Below are 16343 nucleotides of genomic sequence, written 5' to 3' on the forward strand. Positions count from 1 at the left end.
TCCATCATAAACAAGCATTATCCAGTCAATTGGAACCATACTCAAACACTATCCACAACATAGGAATAAACCCTAGCTAGAATTGGGTTTTATCTTCACAATTAGGGGATATCTAAGGGGCTCTATGGATGGAAGAATACATAGATGAGTAATCTAACATAACTTGGATATAAAGCCCTTGCATAATTTTTCAACAATGGAGGAATTTTCCCTAATTTTCTTCTCTTCTTCTTTGCTTCCCAGAGAGAGAATTTCTTGAGGAAATTGGGTTTGTTTTGGGGTCTTGGAAGAATGATTTAATTGATTTAGTTTAGGGGTCTATTAGGTTTATATAGGTGGTCTAATTACAAATAAACCGAACCCACTTAACCCTAACTAATAATGAATTAGCCCCTAAGTCCCCAACTTAAAACGATTTAACACCAAAACTGCCCCACCCACGAGACCCCTACCCACGGACCGTGGGTGGGTCTATGGGGCGTTCTGCACCTCTGTGGGTGGTGGCCTGCAACCTGGATAGAACCCCTTGATCCATGACCCTCCCCCATTGGGCGTGGGTGGACCCACGGGGCGTGGGTCCTCAACGTGAGTGGGCTGTTTTTTTGACATCTTTTGGGACTGTTTTGGGGTCCTCCTCAACGACCCTTTTCGTTGGTCCTTGGGGAGTCGTACCTTAACTTTTAACTCCTAAACCCCTCATTCTAACTATGGAAAGTCATTTTATGATTTTAACCCACACATCAAACTCTAAAACTCTCACATAAGGCTCTAGTTTAGTCTACTAGTTTTCGGGGTATTACATATTATATGAGTGTTCTCTATCACCCCGGAAAGGCAAATATGGTGGACGATGCTCTTACCCGATTATCAATGGGTAGTGTTGCCCATGTAGATGAAGAAAATAAAGAATTGGTACGATATGTACATAGATTGGCCCGTTTGGGTGTTGATTTAATGGACTCCACCAAATGTGGTGTTATGGTCCAAAATGGTTTATAATTATGTTTAGTGAAGATGTGAAAGGTAAGCAATGTCTTGATCCGACCTTAGAATAATTGAAAGAACCGGTACTTAGAAAGTCTGTTGAGGCTTTCTCCAATGGGGGAGACTGTGTACTAAGATATCAAGGTCGTTTGTGTGTTCTTAATGTTAATTACTTGATGGAACAGATCTTGTTAGAATCCCATAGTTCTCACTATTCCATTCACCCGGGAGCCACCAAGATGTATCGTGACTTGCGGGAGATCTATTGGTGGAATGGGATGAAGAATCATATTGTGGGATTTATGGCTAAGTTTCCAAATTGCAAAACATGTTAAAGTTGAGCATCAGAAACCAGGAAGTTTATCCCAAAACATTAGTATTTCTACTTGGAAGTGAGAATATTTGACTATGGACTTCATAGTAGGGTTGCCTCGTACACGGTGACAATATGATTCCATTTGGGTAATAGTAGGCCGAATGACAAAATCGGCCCATTTCATTTCCGTCAAAGTTTCCTATTAAGTGGAAGATAGGGGAATGGTAAGTTTGCATGGAGTTCCCTTGTCCATTATCTCCGATAGATGTACTCAATTTACTTTTCAGTTTTGGAAGTCTTTCCAAAAGGGTCTTGGAACTAAAGTTAAACGTAGCACGACTTTTCATCCACAAACCAATAGGCAAGCTGAGCGAACTACCCAAACTTTGGAAGATATGTTGAGATCATGTGTCATCGATTTTAATGGAAATTGGTATGATCACTTACTGTTGATTGAGTTTGCTTATAATAATAGTTTTCACTATAATATTAGTATGGCTCCATTTGAGGTTCTTTATGGTAGGAGGTGTAGATCTCCTATAGGTTCGTTTGAGGTGGATGAAATTTCCTTGATAGGACCCGAGTTAGCTCATGAGGCTATGGAGAAAGTCCAACTTATTAGAGAAAGTTTGAGAACAACCCAAAGTTGACAAAAGTCCTATGCCGATGTTAGAAAGTGTCACGACCCGAGCCTACACCTAGGACATGACACGGCGTACAAGACAACGAAGAGTCTCATACAAGCCTTATATCATTCATTACATTAGACATAAGAAAATGGTACAGAGTTTAAAAACTTTTATCCATACAATCGAAGTCTTTATTTGAAAGCAAGGGGAAGTCTAACTTTGTCTCACATGGCCATCTAATAGAAATTTGAATCAACAATAGGGTCACATCCCTTCAACATAGTTCGACACATAAAATGATATGAAATAAACTCCTAAAGACTCATACGTCCTTGAATCTTGACGACTGACCACAAGCTAGGAGACTAGTCGATCCAAGCTTGAATCCAAAGAAATCACCTTAAGATTCGGAACCTACAATTTGTAAAAATGTAGAAAAAATATGAGTTAGTATAAAAATGCACTAAGTATGATAGCAATGCAAAAATCATGCTAAAAAGGACATTTTAGTTGAAAACCTGATGAGTCCATAATTTGGACTCATTTAGGGCTATATTTTAATAGAAATTGTGTCCTTTAATGCTTATATTAACTCAATATCTGATGAAAACCCTTAAGTTTCAGGTATTTGAAGTTTGAAGGAAAGCATGGACACTACGTCACAAAAAAGATTGAAAGGGCTGAAAAGAACGAAGAAATGAAGGCCTGAGGATCGCCGAGTCAACTTGGTGAGTCACCAAAGGGTCTTACTTCTCCTTTTGTTCCAGTGTGCTGAACCTTGAAGGAAAGGATCAAGTCGATGGATAAAGGGAGCAGTCGGTGCATCGCTGAGAAGTTCCATGAAGCAGTAGCATGTCGCCCAATCACCCAGAGCACGACGATACTGAAGGCTGGTGCAAGCCGGTGATGAACTACACCAAAAGGTGAATCGCCGAGTTGATCGGCGATTCCGAGTAACAACGCCGAATGATCTGCTGCATCACAAATCTATGAAAACTATAAATACTAGTTAGAGTTGTAGTTTTAAGTGTGGAACAATTATTATTATTTTAATATAGAATATTAATTTTTGATATTTTAACTCTAAGATTGAGAGGGTTTTGAAGACTTGAATATCCAAATGTTTCATCTTCAAGATTTGGATATGGGTCTCTTGAATTCTTAAATTTTGGCCTGCATCAAGACTTAAATCTTTGTACCCAGTTGAATGCGAGCTCAATTTTGTATAAATTTCTATCTCTTATACATGTGTGGCTAAAAACCCCCAATTCTTGGGTGTGATTTAGCGAATATGGGTTAAGATAATTGTTAGGTCTTGCTTGTTGATAATTTAATCGTAGTTTAATTGTTATTTCGTTTAGTAGTTGTGGATGAATTTAATGAATTTGTAGTTGCAAATACAAGTTTATTTATGTGTTTTCAGCTTGCTCGAGAGAGAGGTCGTAAAACTAAAACTACTAAATTGATGGTCGATGGGAGTGGATCGACAGGAGGTTTAACTCGAGAGTGAATCGTAGTCTCATTCCCACACACTCAGCTCGAGAGAGTGAATGGGTTAAGGCGTTGGCTGGTCTTCATGCGGCACGTGGGTGTCCGAGAGGAACGCATTTGAAATGGGGTAAGTTGCTCGAGAGAGAGCTTATCCCCCTTAAAGTTTAGACTAGTCAAAATTATTCTATGAATCTTCCATCAAAAGCATGTACCCATTAATCTAGCTTAACCTGTATTCCCGTCACATCCCAAGGATCCCCTCTCATTACTTAGATATCCTTGTTTACTTTGTTGTTTTTACATACTAGTGACAAAACCCCATTGTTAATTGACACTCTTGTGTCCCTCTTTAATTTACAATGTTCTTTATCGTTAATGTCTTTAGCTACGACTAGTTAGAACTACATTTTATTTTTTTATTAATTCTCAAAACCACTCAAACTAAATTTTATTTTTCTATTAATTCTCAAAACCACTCTCTTGGGAACTATCTCAACCCTTGGTTGGATTACTAAACTATTGTATGATCGTAGACACTTGCATCGGAAGTTGTGTCTTGATTACGCAAACATCAAAATGGCGCCGCTGCCGGGGATTTGTATTATTTGGGAATTCTTAGATTAGTAGAATTTTTGTTCTTTTAGTTGTAGTCTACTTACCTAATTTTTAGTTTTGTTTTGTTTACAGTGTGAATTTTCAGAAAGCATGAGTGTTTATGGTAGCAACGGTAGCCAGGTAGGCTACCAAGACGTCATAAAAAATCTCAACGATGTCCAAGAGCCCAACATTAATGGCCCCCATCTCATAGGAGGTATTGGAGTCATCCGTTTACCCCAGCCGAGGGAAATGCAGTGATCCACATAATGAGCACTATGTTGCAACTCTTGCAACTGAAGGGACTTTTCAGCGGACTGGCTCATGAGGATCCTCATGAGCATCTTCGAAACTTTGTAGATGTGTGCAGACATTCTCGTTCAAAAACATCTCTTAGGAGTCGGTCCGGTTGAGGCTATTCCCTTTCTCGCTGTGGGATTTAATAACATTGCATGATAGCTTTTCTCATCATGGAACCCTTGCATCCATGAAGCCCCTAGTTCCTCAATTGAAAAGTAAAAATTCCCCAATTTGAGTTAGGGTTTTGTTCTAAGTTGTGGGACTTTATGAATGTTGATCCAATTGAGTGGATTATGATTGTTTATACATGAATTGAGAGGATTACACATTTTTAGGATGAATTTACATGTACCCATGATTAACCCATGTTTCAAGGATGAAGCTGATGTAAATGGGTTTTATTCCATGAAAGGAGAATTTATGGTATTAGATGTATTCTTATAGGATAAATAAGGTACATTATGAATTGCTTTGATATTGAAGCAAATATGATTATTATGATAGGTAGTGCTTCACTCTCACACTGAATGGTTCTCGGTTAAAAGTATTGCTCACCTAAAATGAATCTTAGCTAAAGACTACAAAATTGATGAGGCTAGAGGCGATTACCCATGACCTTTAAATGAAAAGGATATGAGGCGATTACCCACAATCCTTAGAATAGAATAAGAGGCAATTTCCCTTATTCCCTAAAGTTGAAGAAGAGTTGACTAGCCACGTTCCTATAATGTTAATTTGACAAGAAGCGAGTACCAATGCTCCTTTGTAGAAAGAGAAGATTTGAATATCCTTGTCACATGATGTTGGACTAGAGGCGAGTATCCATGATCCTAAAGTATGTTCGACAAGAGGCGAGTACCAATTATCCTATAGTAAGAGGGACTAGAGGTGACTACCCATGATCCCAAGATAAGAAGGGCTAGAGGCGATTAGATGTTCCTTTATAGTAAGACAAGAAGAGATTCCCCATGTCTATAAAAGATAACCTAGCTATGTATGATAGGTGATGAGCTTAGATTCTTGCTTGAGTTACCTTCCATGATGAGTAAGACTAGTGGAGGATTACCCATGACTTGGCTATGTATGAATTGAGGTTACTTAAAGAAGTATTCCTTATATGTTGAAATGATATATTATGTGCATTGATTATGCTTATGACTTATATTTTCTAACTCTTATGTTTATGCAAGTCACATATTTAGTACATTTTTGTACTAACACATACTGTTGCTACATTTCTTATCCAAATGTAGGGTCCGTCATTCCCGACTCTCATCCCCGTAGCTAGGATCTATAGTAGAGGCAAGGTTGAAGATTGGTGAGTCCTCATAGCATTCGAGGATTTAGGCACCATTTCCGTATATTCTTTTTATTTTTAGTTTTGAACATTATCGTACGGGTTGTATCCCAAGATTCTACTGTATTAGATGGTTCTTGAGATAAGTGTATTAAACTTCCGCTTCGGTTTGCAAAACTTTGATTGTGTTGAAAAGGTTCTAAATTTTATTGGTTTTCTATTATCTTGACTATGAATGCTAAGTGGCTTATATTAGGCCTCTTGGGTCTTGTATGGCATGTTACGTCTAAGGGGTACCCTTGGGTCGTGACAAAGAGAAAATGAATTCCTCCAATGTGTGAGATTGTTGCATGTCGGGCATCTTGTATGAAGTGAGAAAAGTGTGCATTGGGTTGAAAAATAATGAAATAGGGTGTTGAAACAATCAGAAGAATTTTTTCGTAGTTTTCAAGGAGGGTTTTAGTCACTTTTACCCAAATATTATTTTAACCTTCTCTAATACTATATTACAAGCTTGATACAAGTCATTTATAATCTCCGACCGATTCCTTTTAAGCCAGTGATGATTGAAAATAAAGGCAAACCTATGGCATGATACTTGTGTTCATGAGATATTCTTTGTGAATGAGAGTGTTTGTGATTTTGTCCCTTGAATTGTTAATACACGTGTGAGTAATTTTGGGACATTTTCTTTCCTACGAGGTTATGTAAATTAGGAAAGTGGTGATTTAAAAAAAAAATCCTAAATGAGTCAAATGTGCATGTGAATGAACTAGTGATTTTGAGTAATTTCTTGAGACTGAGGTGTTGTCAATTGATTATTCACGAGTCTTGAAAATATGTTGTGATAATGAATGGAGTTTTCAATGAAAATTTATATGCGGTGACTATATGTTAGTACCAACCGAAGTCATGTTATTTGTGCTTTGGTAATGGATGGATGTGAAATTGAAGATATAGGGATGATAGGTGTTGCTGAAAAGAATAGTTTCTTTGTGTTGTGATTCTAAATTGCTTGAGGACAAACAAAGATTCAAGTTTGGGGGTGTTGATAAGTGAGTATTTTTATAGCTTATCTTATCTTTAATCTTACGCTATTTCCTTGTTTATGTGATAATAGGTGCATTTGATGTGGTTTTCTTCATGTTTTGGAGGAAAATGAAATATAGAGTGATTGGGAACATAAAATAAGAAATAAGTGAAATCGAAGCAAAGAGAGGACTAAAACTAAAAATTAGAACCGACAAGATCTTATGCATCACGATCGTGTGGTTTAAGGGTTGTGATTGCAGTCAACTGATAAATAACGCATCACAATCGTGTTGTCAAAAGTTGTGATGGCAATCAACAAACAAATAGTGCATGTGATCGCATGAAAGGATGTCACGAACGCGAAGAACAAGTCAATACTACATCGCGATCGCATGAAAGGATGTTACAAGTGCGAATAGTAAAATTTCCAGGCCTCTAAACAGATCTGGAAATTTACCATTGGATCCCAAATTCTATTATACACTCATGCACAACAATTTTAGATCTTATGTTTTAACGTTTTCAGAAACATTCCATACTTTTGAGATTGGGTTTAGGCTTGGAGAGCAAGTCTCCTCACAATTCACCAATTGGAGTGAAGATTGATGACTCTATTGTAACTAGTTTTATCCTTTCTTCAATTCCTTGTTATGTAGTGCTTGAATTGTAGGTGTAATGGTTCATACGTGATCTGGATTTTGTACTAGAAATATACATTTAGCATTGACCAACAACAAGACCATGTGAGCTAAAACATGGAATCTGTCATGACCCTCACACAAAAAAAGGGAATCTACTTGCCTAGGTAGACTTCGTCACATTCATTCATAATTAATATTGTGGATCAACTAACTAGCTCATTTAAGACAATCCTAGGGGGCACATAGTTTGGTACAAAGAGATTGCTTCTTGAGACCCGATAACTACTAACGGGAGAGCCTCAATCTCAAAGTCCTCTCGATGTAGTAAATCACAATGGAAAAGACATAATCATATTCATATCAAAATACTTGAAAATACACAATTAAACTACCAATCCAATCATAAGTCATCATAGAGTAGCGCCTTTCAAATCATGATTTCGTTAACTTCTTCATAATAGCACTTACCTTTCTAAGCATCTATATCATGATTTCATTCATATGTGAGAAAACCATTCACAAATTATTGATACTCATGTCCAAAGCATCCATAGTTCATAAATCATCCTTTCAATAAACACATGCATATCATTCATAATTCATAAGTCATAAGTTCATAAGAATAACACATAATTTATGTTCATAAAGTAGACATAGGCATGGGTCGATATGAAATCAATTTCAAACCATATAATTGAATCAACTCATGCACAATAAGATTGAAAATAAACAATTTAATAAAGATGAGTAGGACCCATGGAGATTTGCATGAAGCCCCAGATAATTAGGTAAACTTGAATTGGAGATGGAGATTCTTTTGGGACCCAATTGATGAAAGAGATCCATTGGTGAATTTCCACATACCTTGATAATCAAAGCCCTATGATAGCAAGGAGAACTAGACCTTAAAACCCTAGATCTTCACCTTTTGGAGAATTTGGAGAAAACTGGAGAATTTTTTGAGTGAATGAGAGAAATTAGGCTTAGTTTGAAGAGTAGAAATGGTTATAAGCTATTTATAGGGCCAAAACAACGTAGTTTAGAGGTTAATTGGGTGGGAGAAGTGTCACTCCCCAAGACTACACCCTAGACGTAGCCGGCACTCGAGAACCATTGCATTCCCCAAGCGGACCCTTCACTTGGCTCAACTCTCAGCGGAAGACTTCCTCAACAATAAAAGTAAACTTTACTCAACTGTCTCAAAAAGGTAAACTCAGAATATTTTAGAAATAAAACATTCACTATCCAAAGTGGCAACTCAAGTGTAGAACATTAACAACTGAAAATGAAAAGAGTCATGAACTACTGTCAATCTATCTATGAAGCCTCTACTAACTGAGATGGACGTCGGGATAAGACCAATGACATCCTAATAACAAAATTGAATTGATAAAATATAAATGAGGGATCCTCCGGAAGCAAGGAGGCTCACCAAAGCTAACTCGAATTGTTGTGGTATCAATAAAGCGCCTGCTGATGACCCTGATCTCCCGTATCTGCATCATAAAACGATGTAGGACAAATGGCGTCAGTACATGGAATGTACGACCATGCAAGGGGAAATCTAAAACATGACATAAGCTTGAACTGGAAGTGAAGAAACAACTTACATCATCTCAACTCAACTCGACCTCAACTGAATTTCGACTTATTTTAATATAAAAGCAATTACAATAATGCGATATAGAGAAAATCTTTTTAAAAAGTAGATAACAAATCAACGTATTGGAAAATACAATATAACTCAGTTTGTATGTAAAAATACAAAATAAATCTAACCGACAATCACCACTATGAGCCTAAGTGGTGATACAACATCTTGCTCACGCTGCCAGAACTGTCCTATACCTTGCCGGAGTATAAGAGATCCTCAACTAAGTCGATCCACTAAGCTATGCTTAAGAAGAAATATGGAATCATCTAAAAAGTATGACCCTTTCTACCCACGTTGGCTACATGGTTTATGAGGACTTTAAATTATTTGACTAGTCCCCATATCGGTGCTCAATACTACTCCGAATAACATAAATCAACTCATATGTTTAAAAACACTTCCTCATCCTCAAGCTTTGAGATTATTACTCAAAAATTTCTCTTAAAAGAGATTATACCCAAAAAGTCCTTATGAACTCATTTGGAAATCGATGTTTCTTTTCATTATTAAAAGAAAAAAAAACATTTACTCTTTGGGATTATTTAGTTCACATATATTCATTTTTTAAAATGAAACTCAACTCTCCTCATCCTCAAACTCAAGTACTCAAGTCTTCAAACAAGTTTTAAAAGACTGTAAAAAACTTCTCAAATGATTCGAAAGAACTCTCAAGACTTTACTCTTCACTCTACCTTGAATTTGAATTATGAATTCAAGGGTTATGATTCATGTTATGAATGATCTCTCGATATTTAGATGTAGTTTAGAGTAGCTAGTATAAAAGAGGAGTGAAGGTACACTTTAAAAGAACTCAGACGCGACAAACGACGTAAAACAGATGTGGGCAGGGGACCCAGACGTACTGAGTGGCGCGGGGCGCCAGCCCCTAAAATACAAAGCATTATTTTTGGCGCACTTCTGGCGCGGCACGCCAGCCCACTCTGACACATCGGTGGCGCGTCACCCAATCCCCTCCCAAAAAATCCGACAAATTTTACTTTTCGATCTTTGGCTCTACTTCATCTAGGATCGAATGGTTTCTTCCAAACTCTCTTAAATTCGAATACCAAACATAAGTACACGAAAATTTACTAAAAAAAAACCCTAAAACTTATATCGTTCATCTCAAAAACTCATTGAAACCCATCATTAAAGATTTAAGAATGGAACTTCAAGAAACTCATTAAGAACTCAATATACCCAATCTTATGGTTGAAAATCATAAAAGAAACTCATGATTGGTGTGTGGGTGAACGAACCCATCACTATGAATACTTACATCCTTAATTTGATGAAACAAATCATCCATTCGCAAAAATCTTTATCGTTCTTCCTTTTATCCGCTTTTCCTGTCACGACTCAGGAGTACCACCTAGATGTGACACGGCGTACTTGACCCCAAAAGGTCTTATACAATCCCTTAGTATATCATAACATAAGATAAAAGAAATGATGCGGAATTTAATACTTTTATCCATACAATCAAAGTCTTTTATAAAAGCAAGCGGAAGTCAAAGTTGTCTCAATTAGCCATCTAATACAATCTTTGAATCAACAATAGGGTTACACCCCTTTCAACATAATCCGAAATATAAAATGACTAGAAAGAAATTACTAATGACTCATACATCCACGAATCTTGAGGACTCACCACAAGCTAGCAGAATTGTCAATCCAAGGTTGAACCAATAGAGCATCACCTTAAGAACTGGAACCTACACTTAGTGGGGAAAAAATGTAGAAAATATGGGTTAGTACAAATATGCACTAAGTATGATAGCCATGCATAAAAATTCTTGAAAACATGCTAAAAAGGGACATTTAGTTGAAAAGCATGCATTTACCAAGTTTGAGAATCATCATGCACTTTTAGTGTAAAAGCATAAGTCACAAGCATATTCAACATATAAACCATCATAGCATAATAGAACCATTTCATAAGTAACCCTAAGTTATACTTGTGCAATGTATAGATAAAGATCCCATAATCCCATCTACACTAAGTACCACTTTTAACCAACCATTATCATTCTTACCACTCTTTATTCTCAGCTTTAGTTAATACTCATTAGACAAGGAACATTCACATTTAGTAAGTCATGTCAAGGAAAGCAACATATAGCAACAATCCAAGTTAAGCATTCATTATTACATTAGTCATTATACATTGAAGAACACATCATAACAATTCTCAAAGCCTACTTGTGCAATGAATGGATGAAGTCCCATACCCCCACCTACACTTCATAGAATTCCTTGAGTAACCATAGTACATAACTCACATTCTTTTTCATTGTGGGATTAAGCCCTAACCGACATAGACCATGTGAGCAAACCATGGAATCCAGTGTCATTTCCCACACCAAAAAGAGTTGGTCTACTTGCCTAAGGTAGAACCGGTAATATTTTAGCTTAGGCGGATTCACTAGCTAATAAATTATGTGGGCACATAGTTATGGGATAAGGAGGTTGTTACTAGAAACCCGACCTTACATAAGGAGAGCTTCCACCTCACAATATCCACTCAGTTATAAGCATTAAATTTATGTGGATTAGTTAATTCTCTTTTAACATTATTACACATGAAAGGGATGCCAATCGACCTACCGATTCAAGGTAAATCATTAGAATAGATCATTGGATCCTCATGAAAGGGATACCATTGGTCTACCGATTCAATGTTCATCCTTACAATAGTTCATTGACTAATCATGAAAGGGATACCATTGGTCTTCCAATTCAAGACAAAGCCTAGAATACTTCATTAGTCATTCATTAAACGGATGCCATTGGCCTACCGATTCAAGGTTCATTAAGTCAAGATACTTTTAGTTACACAAGAAAGGGATGCCCTTAGCCTACCTATTCAAGGTATATCAAGTCAAGATCACTTTTAATCACACATGAAAGGTATGCCATTAGCCTACCAATTAATTTAGGTGAGTAAAGCCTTTCACATCATCACAATTACATTATAGTCATAATCACATTACTTTCAAAGTATTCACAAAACATGTACATAAGCATCACGATTATACAAAATTCTCATAATTTTCCCTTCAAGGACCATGGATCACATTCAATCAACAAACCTAGAATTACTACATTACGCATGGCTAATAATATGATTCAAGTATTCAATTCATAACATTCATAATTCTATAGCATTCTACAATCATCAATCAATACCCACACTTTAAGATCTAATTTGGGAAAATAGGGTAATTCATGGATTCTTGATTAATTCAACTTAAAATTATATAAAATCATCAATATATCCATAAGCAAACATAATTCAATCATTAAAAATGAATTTGAAAGGAATTCATGAGATCGAAGTCAAATCCTAACTTTTGGGTTTTCTTGTTTTGAAATTGGGGGTTTTGGAAAGGCTCTATGGGTGAAGGATACCCATAGATGAAAAGCCACCATACCTTAGTGAAGAATCCTCATGAAATTGAGTGGAAAAGTCCCCTACATTAAACCTTAGCTTGATCTTTATCTTCTTCTTCTTTCTTGGAGTTCTAAAGAGAAAATTTTGGGGGAAAGTTGGTTATGAACTTGGGTCTTGGGATTTATGAGGTGTGTGAGGTGGTTAATGACTTAAAAAGTCTTATATAGGTTTATTAAAACAATATAAAATGACCCCACTTCAAGTTAACTAAAAAGGGAATTACCTAAGAAACCCTAGCCTTGGCCAAACCTTGGACAGGTTGCAGACATGACCCACGACCTAAGATCCACAGTCCGTGAGTGGGTCTATAGGCCGTCCTGCAGGTCTGTAGGTGGTGGTCTGCAGCTCCCCACGAGCCTTTCCCACGAAGCATTGATGGACCTACCCCCCGTAGGTCCCATCTATTGCTCACTTGATTTGGGCAGTTTTGGGGTTAGTCTTTAGGGTCCTACTCAAGGACCCTTTGTTGGTCCTTGGGGAGTCGTACCGTGACGTTTAACCCCTAAACCCTGCATCGTAAGTATGGGAATCCATTTTATGATTCTAAGCCACACATCAAACTTTAAAACTCTCACGTAAGGCTCTAGTTTCACCTACTAGTTTTCCGAGTGTTACAATATCTCCCCCTTGGGGACATTCGTCCTCGAATGACGATCTAGACACCTTACAGAATTAAAGACTCAAGACTAGCAATCCATTATGCATGAAACATCAAATAATGCTCAATTGAAGGAAGGAAACATCAACTTCATCTCAACATACTCAATGCAACACAAGGAAGTAAGAACTACATCCAACAACCCATTATGCATGAAAACTTAAACATTTCTCAAATTCATTGGAGGAACTACCTTTTCCAATTCAAAGCATGCTCAACACAATATCATAAAGGAAATTATGCAAATACTCTCTAATGCACATTAAAGCATGTTCAACAATTCATCTCATGAACCATATAGGCAAGTTATACTAAATGCATAACAACATGAGGAACAAATAAACAATGAAAACTCATTTTTTTCTAAACATGAATTCAATCAAGAACGTGCATAACATAAGGAGATCATGTAAACTCATAAATCACACATGACTTCAAATCATGAAACAAGCCACAAAGAACTCTTTGTCTCAAGCTTGATTAGGAATAGAAGAAAGAGATAGGGATATCAAAACTCTCAACAATCTTACTATCTAAGCATACCATCTCCCTCTTGGAAGTAAACCCCTACTAAGGCTAACATAAATGCCTAACAAATAGCATAGGGATATTAATAAAACATTTACATCTGTAGGGAATTATCAACATAACGGTGCCTTAATTTAGATAGGCTCCTTTGTCCTCTCTAGACAGGAGTGCATAGAAGTGACCATAATTTTGAGGAATGGGAACTAGATTACTAGGAGGATCTTGCTTGGTCTCTCTTCCTTTTGCTGAGAGTGTAGGGAAATTTTTCACTTGATGATCACTCTTTCCACAACCACAACAACCATCCGTACAGGCTAGGCACTTCCCATGATGCTGCTTACCACATTTGGTACAAGTAGGCTTAGGAAATGGAGACCCACTACCTTTCTCTTGGTTAAACCTAGGAGTGTTGGGAGAATCTTTGTTGGAGGATCTCTTTTTGAACCTTGGCTGACCTTGTTCATCAGACCAAGCTCTTTTCATTTATCTATTCTTTCTCTTGTGTTTTGATTCCTCAATTTGTTGGGCATACACTATAAGACGTGAGATAGCCATATCATGAAGGAGAATTGTCGTACAACATTCTTTTCTTACCACTTTGGACACACCCATCAAATACTTACTCATCATATCCCTTGGATCCACCAAAATAGCCGGAGCATACTTGGTGTCATGACTCGAGGGTACATCCATAGATGCGACCGGAGGGGTCTAATACAAGCCTCATAGCATTCTTGAACATAAGAATATAGGAAAATAGAGAAGAATTAAAAACTTTCTTTTACAATCGAAGACAAATTAATTAAAAGAAAGCGAAAGACTTCTCTAGACTTCGTACACTATGTCTCAAACTATCTAATACTTTGAATACAACATTTGGGACTTAGCCCATACTAAGCTTTAACATAAACTAAAAGACATAAAGGGAACATAGTGGATTTTGTCCTCGAAACTATGAGGAATCACAAAGTCTTCATCTTCAAGCACCTTAGAAACATATCCTTCAATCATAGCACACCAATATCTCCAAACCCTACACTTTGGTAAAAATGGAGAAGAATAGGGTTAGCACAAAAAGTACCAAGTATGGAAGCCATGCAAAAAATGCTTAAAACGGACATTTGATTTGAAAGTCATGCTTTTATGACATTTTGGTAAAACTTCATGAACATTGATAAAATAGGCTTAATATAAGTCACAACCAACATTCAAGTCACATTTTCACATTTGAACAAGATCAACATATAAACCTTTACCTTTACCATAAGCCTTCACCTCAAGTAACCCTCAAGCTATACCTTGTGCAATGTATGGATAGCGTCCCATACCACCACCCACACTAAGGAACCACCTTAAGGTTACCAAAAGTGAACTTACCATTCATCCTTTCAACCTTTACACAATAGAGGATATAAGAGACATAAACAATACATGAGTCACACCATCACCTTAAGACCAACATCTAAGACAACTCTAAGTCATACTTGTGCAATGTGCAAGTAGCATCCCATACTACTACTCACACTAAGTACTCCTTCTAAGTCACCATAGACAGGGAACATTCATATACAATAAGTCATGACAAAGAAGTACTCATAATACAATCCAAGTATAGCAGGAATCATTACATTTAAGCATATAAGAGTCAACATTACTCAATAATATCATTTGGAGGACTTTCATTCATTAGACATTAGATCAACATTCTCCTTAACTTCTTCCTAGGAGGACATTCAAACAATAGTCATTAAGACTTAGAGAACTCACTATGACCCTCTCAAAGCCTACTCGTGCAATGCATGGATGGCATCCCATACTACCACCCACACTTTGTAGATACTCTCAAGAAACCATAATGCACATCTCACATGATGGGAATAAGCGTTTAACTGACATAGACCATGCAAGCTAGACATGGAATCCGGTGTCATGTAACCCCACACCGTAAAAGGTGTTCTACTTTCCTAAGGTATAACTGTAACATTAGCTCATATTGAATCCGCTAGCTAATATCCTATGTGGGCACATAGTTATGGGATAGAAAGATGTTCATTGGAATCCTAGCCTAACATTGGGAGAGTTTCCATCTTACCATATCCTCTCGGTGCTTAGCCTGCATTCCCATAGAGTATTTCAATCACATTACATCACTATACTTGAGAGGGCCACCAACATTAGGACTACCGACCCAATGCACTTACACATGAAAGGTCACCACCATTAGGTCTACCGATTCATGGTATATTAAGGATAGCTCATTGATCTTCCTAGAAAGGGCCACCACCATTAGGTCTATCGTTTCAAGGTTAATCATCACACACAATAAGGAGGCCACCACCATTAGGTCTACCACTTCAAGGTTTAACATTCACATTGGGTTCTAGACTCATCATGAAGGGCCACCACCACTAGGTCTGCCGGTTCAAGACATAGCCTAAAATACCTCATTAGTCAATTATAGAAGGCTACCAACATTAGGTCTACCAATAAAAGACATTCATTCATTTATTCAAGAAAAGGCTACCAACATTAGGTCTACCAATTCTAAGTCATCAACACATTCATTAGTAATTTATGAAAGGGCTTCCAACATTAGGCCTACCGATTCATGATCATTAAGACATTAAGTCAAGATACATTCATTATTCAAGAGGAGGATGCCTAAGCCTACCAAGTCAAGATACTTCATTCATGATCACATTCATAAAGACAAGAAAATGATGCCTTAGCCTACCAATTCAAGAGATCACATTCAACATAGCTTT

The sequence above is a fragment of the Solanum tuberosum genome, unplaced genomic scaffold (assembly GCF_000226075.1).
Source record: "Solanum tuberosum cultivar DM 1-3 516 R44 unplaced genomic scaffold, SolTub_3.0 scf00275, whole genome shotgun sequence".
Lineage (NCBI taxonomy): Eukaryota > Viridiplantae > Streptophyta > Magnoliopsida > Solanales > Solanaceae > Solanum > Solanum tuberosum.